Below are 9,553 nucleotides of genomic sequence, written 5' to 3'. Positions count from 1 at the left end.
ACTTAAAAAGGCTGCAAAAAGCGAAGTTGGGAGAGATGCGATAATGGCAGCTAAGTTTGCTGGTAAAGAATTGGCCTCTTCAGCCATATCCACTGTGAAAGACGTTGCCATTGATAAAGGAAAGAAAGCGATTGAAAAAATGTATTCTGTGACTGGAACAGTCAAACCTGAAAATGAAGTTGTTAATTTAATTGCGAATGAAACAGTTTCTGATAATCCAATGGATGATTCGCATAAAAAATTGTTTGGGTCGTCAATAAAAAAAAAATAAAATGACCAATAAGAATATTAAAATTCAAGATCTTGTAAGATTGGGAAATGGACTTATGATTGCATAAACAAAAAAACAGTTTGAATTTTTTTATTTTGTATATAAAAATATGATTAACACAGACAGATAAAGAGTTGCAGAAAATCCAGAATATGACATTGGGATTGAAAAAGTTGATTTTTTTGAGAATCATCCATCAAATCTTGATTTAGTTTCTTCAAGCTTTACTACATTTGAGGTTGACGCTCAGTCCATACTTACAGTTCCATCTGAAGCATATGTCCTTCTCGAAGGAGTATTGAAAAAAAGTGATGGAACTGCATTCACAAGCTACAGATGATATCGCCTTGGTGAACAACGCACTTGTTCAGTGAACTTATATGAGATCGCTCTCACTCAGTGAGAACATGCATTTCTTCAGTGAGATCACTTACGATTTATCTGGAGAACAAGTGGAGAGATTTAATTATCCAAGTCAAGGGACAACGATGCTTGGACTGTTAAAATACCAATTGGATTTCAGCTTATAGAAGGATTAAAACAGATGTGGTTCAAGGACACGTCAAATGCTGTTGGAAATTCTAGATTCAACGTTAGGCGAGATCACTTGTTTGCAGACCTCGCGTCCATTGGAGCTTTTTCATTTAGAATACCATTAAAACACATTTTTGGGTTTTGCGAAACTTATGATAAAGTTGTTTATGGACTTAGGCACGTCATCAGATTTACAAAGAAAGAGTATGATGCTCCCATCTACAGAGCTGAGAGCGTTGCTGCAGGAATGATTGACCTTAAAAAATTTGTACTTTATATACCGAGAGTTGAATTGTATGCTTTGAGGAGAAACGATTTTTTAAATTTTACGAGTAAGAAGTTGACGGTTGATGCTGCATTTAAGACAAACAGGTGTGAAAGGCAGATTATTCCATCTGTATTAACAAAATTCAATTAGACACTTGGAAGAATCTCAGACAAAAGCATCCCAAGATTCATCATATAAGGAGTGCAAAAAACAAAAGTTCAAACCAAACTGTCAATACTTCCATATTCGACCATTGCGATGTGAGCAATTTCAACGCGACGGTCAGTTAAGTAAATATCCAAACTACAATTAGAACTTGAATTTTGGAGAAAAGAAAATTACAATGGCTCATTCAGACGCATTCTTATTTGATGAAAAATATTATGGAACAAACGAGCTTGATTGCCAATCTGGATTGTCTTTGTTGGATTATGCAAAATTATACCCATTATTTTTTTGTCGACATCAGGAAGCAAAAAGAGAGGGTGATTAATGAAACGGCTGACTTGGTGGTCAAGCTCCATTTCCGAACACCAACTCCTGAAAATGTCGTCATATTTGCAGTGATCGTTTCTGACAGACTTATGAAATTCACATCAAATGGATCCAATATGGTTGCTCTTTATTAAATTTTGACAAAAAATGAATTAAATAATTTTTTTTCTTTACATAATGAAAATGAGATACACGAAAAAGTATTTTAAAAAATTGCTGAAAGAAAATGGTGTTTCTAAAACGTCAAACAATTAAATGACGTTGATGATGATTGTGGTTGAGAACAATCTGAATAGTTAAGATTTACTTTTGGAATACTCGAAAGAAAACCGACCTGTGGATCGATCAAAAAGAGATGAAAAAATGTAAAACAAGAAAAACCGATTGACCCCAAATATGAAAGATTAAAATTTATTAGAAAGCCTGTCTCTGTGAGATTAACCAATGTTGAAACTGGCGAGGTCATCGAGTACAACTCTATTTACAAAGCGATCAGAGAGATGAGACACGGATGGAATTAGTTGGAAAATCGAGATGGAAGGTGGACAAAGGATTTAAAATCGAAATTTTTACAGATTCTTCCACGGATCTAAAAAATTCTGAAAAACTTAAAAACGACCTAAAAAACTCCGACGTCGAAAAAACAATGGCGTGAAAAAAAATCTTTCTGATTTTTAAATTTTTCATGAAGAAAATTTAAAAAATTGAAATGACTTAAAAAAAAATCTTTCCCAATAAAAAATGGAAAACAAAACTGTCACAGAATTGCGAGAAATCGCCAAAGTCCAAAAAGTAAAATATTATTACTGGATGCGAAAGGATGATCTATTGAGAGCGTTAAACGTCACGAGTTGAATTGGGAAGGGATAAATTTTCCAGTCTCGTTGCCGCAAATTTAAAAGTTTGAGAAAAACAATTAAGACATTAGCGTGAATGCCTTTGGGTGCGAAAATGAGTCCATTTATCCTTTGAGAGTATCGAAATGTTTTGATCGAAAGCATCAAATCGACTTGCTGCTCATTTCAGATTCGGAGACTTTCCAGTATTGCCTAATTAAGAGTTTGAGCCGATTGATTTCCTCGCGAGCATCTTCGCATCAGCACAAATTATATTATTTCAGAAATTGATTACAGGGAATGAGCAGCGAGGAAGCTCTTTCCAAACATTTACCGTATTGCAAAGAGCACAGTTCTGTTAGAATTGAACTTCCTGAAAAAAATTCGTCTATGCAATTTACCATAATGAAAGATCGATGAGAGTTCCGTTTGTAGTTTATGCCGATTTTGAAAGTTTCATCACTCCAATCGACACGTGCGTTCCTGATCCGAACCAGTCTTACACCAAGTAGTACCAAAAGCACACTCCGAGTTCGTTCTGTTATTTTGTCAAATGCCTCGACGAAAAAGTTTATGAAAGAAAGCCGGTGACGATTATGGCATCAAGCGAAACAGACGACGTCGCCAAAATATTTGTGGAAATGCTCGAAAAAGACATTAAGGAGATTTACGAAATGATTAAATTTCCAAAAAAGAAGGTCATGACCAATGAGGATAAAAATGATTTTAATTCCGCGACAGTGTGCAACATTTGCGGCTTAGATCTCGGGAATGAAAATGTGCAAGACCACTGTCATATTACAGGAAAGTATAGAGGTGCAGCTCACAACACTTGCAATGCAAAATATAAAATTCCAAAAATCTTCCCTGTCGTTTTTCACAACTTATCTGGGTACGATAGCCACTTGTTCATCAAGAAATTGTATGGTGGAAAATTAAGCTGCATACCCAACAACGAGGAAAAGTACATTAGCTTCACCAAAGAGATCAAAGTGGGAGAGTTTAAAAAAGAGGGAAAGGTCATTTAAATTAAGCGAGAGTTGAGATTTATCGACAGCTTCAGATCATGGCTTCCAGTTTGGACAGCTTATCCAAAAATCTGACAAAAGACCAATGCAAAAACATTTTTAAAATATTATTCCGCCGAGCAAATTGATTTGTTGCTCAAAAAAGGCGTTTACCCTTACGATTGGATGGACTTGATTGAAAAGCTTTCTGAAACAAAATTACCACCCAAAGAGTCGTTCTTCTTCAAACTCAACAACGAGGGGATAAGCGATGAAAATTATTTGCACGCCTAAACGGTATGGGACGAGTTTCACTGCAAAACATTTAGGGATTACCACGAATTGTACAATATGTCTGACGTGCTGATGGTGGCAGATGTTTTTGAAAATTTTAGAGACGTTTGCATGAAAAGTTATTAGCTCGATCCTGCCTGGTACTACACGTCTACCGGATTGGCGTGGGATGCTGCTCTAAGATGACAAAAATAAAATTGGTTTCAACATGGTATTGATGGTTGAAAAAGGTATACGAGGAGGAATTAGCATGATTCCAAACCAACTTTGAGCCTCGAATAATAGATACATGGGAGATTCGTTTGATCGAAGAAAAGAGTCGACATTCATTCAGTACTTGGACGCAAACAACTTGTACGGATGGGGCATGTGCAAACCTCTTCCCCTCTTCCCACGCACGGGTTTGAGTGGATGATAGAGAACGAGCTCTCCCATTGGAAGTCTTTGCCGTGCATTTTAGAAGTGGATTTGGATTACCTTATAAATCTATATATATCTTATAAATCTATATATATCTTATAAAATCTATATATATCTTATATATATATATATATATATATATATATATATATATATATATATATATATATATATATATATATATATATATATATATATATATAGATTTATAAGATATATATAGATTTATAAGATACAGGTATTTTACATTCAAATTTTAAGTTGTTATACTTTTTTACTTTTTTTACAATATTTTATAAATTATTGCTTTAGGGACTTACCAAGGCCAAATGCAAGATTTGGAGTATTTTGGAATTGCAGATAATTATCCTATGTTTACTAAAACGTTTCAATTTGAGGTAAAGTCAAATAAATCTATTGTAAGATATATTCTCCAAACTTGGTACGATCAGCATGTTTGTTTAGTTAATGATGGGTTTGGTGTTTGGATAAATAACAAATATGTCACAGCAAAAATATTTACTAACAATTCAATAAAAGAAACATTGGCAAAGAAAAATTCTGAACACGTAATGGTTTCCAACAAATCTACTCTTTGGTTTTACGGAAATTCAACACAAAAAAACATTTATCTTTACATGAAAAAATACTCACCCATACGTTTAAAATATAGTTGTCAGTTAACTTACACATGGACCTACCCTTTTATAAAAAATGATGCTAAGGCAAAAGAGAATACTTTATTTGATGATAACGATTTCAATCAGAGACATTTTTTAAATGATATTAAAAATGTATTAATTTCTAGTCCGATGAAAGATAATAATAGCATACTCTTTATAAACTTCGGAATACATCAGATAAAAAACTTGAACATGAGCGTCTCTGAAGCTCTGTTGGATGAATTCATAAAAATGATTCAAACGACGAGAAAAGAGTTGTTAGCGGATGGCTTTACAAATATTCTCTGGAGGTCAACTACACCTGTTCAAGTTCAAGATGGAAGAAGAAGATATTTGACGACACAGGTTTGTTTCTTTGTTAAGAATGTATGCGTGCATAAAAATATAGAAACAGCTGATGGTGCGTGCAGTATTATGATTTTTTATTGCTTTAGTTAAGTTTACAAGAATCTGTATGCTCCACTGATGACGACAAAATGTTTATAAAAACTAATGTGATATATAATATCATATAATACATTACATGTTATATGTAATGCAATATATAAAATTTGATATATATTCTGCACATAAAATCCTTTTTTCGGAATGACTTCTTCATATCTTTTAACACTCACCTGTCACATTGGTTTAGAGGAGATTTAAAGGGAAATTGACTAATCAATGTAACATATTTTATTTATTTAGTAGAATTAAAAAAGATTTAATTTGGATATAATTTAAACTTCCATAATTCTAAAATCTGCTTTCGCAGAGTGTAAGTAACAATATCTAGTTTAAAAATCAAATGAAATTTTTTAATCTGTTAACATTTTATTCTATTTGATACAACGAGAATACCATTAAACATTTTGTGATTTTAACGTCCAATTAGCCACTGCTCACCACACTTACCCAACTTACTATTATCGATTTAAAAAAGCTTTACAACAATTCTTCATCGCATTCTCAGAATGTGCTGTGTTCGCTAGTTTAAAGAATTCCTTTTCCAATGTTTCCGTTGCAGCTGCCCTTATTTTTGTATAAAATTGTTGTGTTTTTAGCTCAATCCATTTCTGTTATTGAAATGTTGTTATTCAGTTACCTTCACACACGTTTCGGGAATTTTATAAAGTTGTATCTTACGGTTGTAAACTTATTTATTGATCACTGAACTCATTTTGTGATTCAGAAAGTTATGAAACTCATTCCTCTCTTTGAAGCACATTTTAATCACGGCAAAGCTCGAGGTGTAAAATAAATTTTGCCGGCGTTTTGAGAACAGAGGATCTAAAAAGAGAAAACCTTGAAACTTATCTTTAGGAGCAGGGAGGTTAGCCATTACAATTTTAATACCTCAGTTATTACTTGTTCAGTTCTGATTGCATGTTACTTATTTCTGCAAAAAACATGTCTACGATACAAAACTAATTATTCTAAAGTTGTTCCAGTCAAGAATGACTTCAACTTAATTCATAAAGTTCTTTAACTTTTTAGATAAAGTAAACTTACATTTCTGACATATATGAAGATTTTAGTCAATCTCATTTATAGTTAGCGTTACGTCTTTTTATAATGTTCTCTTACAATAACCATGTAAAAAACACTTTTACAGTTCAAAAACCTAAATTAAATATATGTTTATGAAAAATAGTCTGGTTTAAGTGCGATACGGTTTCAACTATGGCTTCTTTAGACCCATTTCGTCCATTCTTGACAAATTGACTAAATTAGTGTGGCATTTTTTGGAAAAAATTTTATTGAGACTGGCTTCAGGTGTGACTTTACATCTTTTCTTGCGCTTATTGCAAATTATTTCATGACCAAGAGCTTCAACACTCAAACCATCAAAAAAAGTATTTTGAATAATGTTAAAAATACGATAAATAAATAAGTTTGAACTTACACATTTTCTAGGTGAAAATTATTTACCTATTTATTCGAGTAAAAGGTAAAACACTTTTTTCCTGAAAACTATCAATGTTCAAATATGTTGAATAGAAAAAAGTCATGGTATTTTAAATAGCACCTTTTAATATAAATACAGAAAACACATTAAGTAAAAGTAAAAGATAATAAAAATTAAATACATTTACAGGCACATCCTTAACCCTTTCATGCCCCAATTATTTTTCTGTAACTAACATAACTCATAAAAAATCATCCACAAAATGAGAGTGGTGCTATGAAATGTTAAATTAGACTTTTTCTACAGCCTTTTTAAACTCTCATTTATGAAATAATATCGTTTTCAATCGGTTAGAATGCACCATTTAAAGTGAGGAAGCTTAGATTAATTTGTCGCTATACAATAACCCAGCGCATGAAAGGGTTAAACATTTTTTTCACACAAAGCAATTTACGTACATACATAGATACATAGATATATAGGTAGATAGATAGATAGATAGATAGATAGATAGATACATACATACATACATACATACATACATACATACATACATACATACATACATACATACATACATACATACATACATACATACATACATACATACATACATACATACATACATACATACATACATACATACATACATACATACATACATACATACATACATACATACATACATACATACATACATACATACATACATACATACATACATACATACATACATACATACATACATACATACATACATACATACATACATACATACATACATACATACATACATACATACATACATACATACATACATACATACATACATACATACATACATACATACATACATACATACATACATACATACATACATACATACATATATGTAGCTGTAATGCATGCTTTCATTAATTTAGAGAATAATTCAGTGGAACAACTACTGCATTTCAAAATTTTGTGAATGTAAAATACCAATTCTAGATGTTTTTTGGATGGCAGCCGCTCATCCCAAAGAACCATCTGATGGAGTGCATTACTACGATTGGGTTTTCCAGAAGGCATTTGACTTTTTAAATAAAGTTCTTTAATAAGCTTCTGAAACTGTTAGGGAAAATGAAGCTTCTGAATATGCTTAAGATAACAAAACATGCTTTGAGTTATTTTGATATGATTAATGGTTGAATTACACTTTTAATAACATTTTTTATTCTCAAATTTTAAAAGTGTTTTTAGTACTGGATCTTCATATTTGTATTGCGAAGCAAAATCGGAAAATATGTTTTTGAATCGGACTTAATAGCAGAGCAATATATCTACTTATCCAAACCCTAAAGGCTTGTGAAAACTAAAAAAAACTGTTTTACTTCTGCCCGAAAAAATAGTAATGATGATGATGATGATGATGATGATGATGATGATGATGATGATGATGATGATGATGATGATGATGATGATGATGTTATTATTAGTAATAATAATAATAATGATAATAATGATAATAATAGTAACAATAATAATAATAATAATAATAATAATAATAATAATAATAATAATAATAATAATAATAATAATAATAATAATAATAATAATAATAATAATAATAATAATAATAATAATAATAATAATAATAATAATAATAATAATAATAATAATAATAATAATAATAATAATAATAATAATAATAATAATAATAATAATAATAATAATATTAGTAGTAACAATGATAATAGTAACAATAATAGTATAAAAAATAGTGTCATAAACATTTATTTAACCACGCGATGGCGTCTAGTATTATTACAGTAATTAATATATGGTATGAAGTTGGTAATTATTTCCTTATTTTTAGTTACGGATAATTGCCAATTATGTCAGATTTGGTATAAATAACGCTGTTTTCTTTATAAGAATATATATAAACAATTTATAAAAAAGATGTTAAGTCGATCTTACTTAGTCAGTTGAACACAAAGAAGTATTCACAACACAAAGTGGCGACCCTGTGCCCTGGTAAAGCTGATATTACTCGAACAGATCCAAAATGGCAGGAATGGGGCTTTGAACAGTTAATTGAAGCTCTGCGTGAATATACGTTACGAAACCCGGAATCATCTATTGGACCAAGGACGTGTTAATAGATGGATGTTCAACCATAGTCACAAGAATATATAATCTGGAAACAAACAAAAGCGCTTTGTTTATATTATTGTTCAGGAAATTACTAGTTCTCATTCTTCCGAAGGTGCACATTAACGCAAATAAACAAAAAAACTCCATAGCGAAAGTTCTTAAAATTTCAATTTTCCCCTAATTTTTGTAAAATTTTTAGATTTTCAATTTTCCCCAAAATAATGCAGATGATTTGTGACATAAGCTAAAGAGTCTTTTTAAAAAGTTTAAGGGTAACCCTGAGAATTAATACTCAACGTTTTTTGGACTCCTGTCGGATAATCTGCCTAAAACCTGCCTTAACATTTTGAAGAACGTACTTTTTCCAATACTCTGTTGCAGGACGTAGCAAATGATATTTTTTATAAAGATTAAAAAGATTTTAAAGATAATTTTAAACTATCTTACCGATAACAACAAATTCAATGGTGAGAAATGCGAGAAATCAACCATGAGTATAAAGGATGCAGAAATGAAAAGTTTGCAATATTTAGCTGGTTATATTATTCACAAACTATTCAATAAGTTACACTATTCATAAAACTCTTATTCTTTTTATAGCATTCAATGCTGTTCTTTACTTCTAGCATGTAAAGTAGAATTTTTGACACTATACAAACACTCATTAATGCTAATGATAGAGATGGTTCATCGAAATTGAATTCTAAAATTATTGATATAT

The sequence above is a fragment of the Hydra viridissima genome, unplaced genomic scaffold (genome assembly GCF_058129835.1).
Source record: "Hydra viridissima isolate aposymbiotic clone 2 unplaced genomic scaffold, HvirCarnegie_v1 scaffold_17, whole genome shotgun sequence".
Classification (NCBI taxonomy): Eukaryota; Metazoa; Cnidaria; class Hydrozoa; order Anthoathecata; family Hydridae; genus Hydra; species Hydra viridissima.
This window is presented reverse-complemented; position numbering follows the sequence as displayed.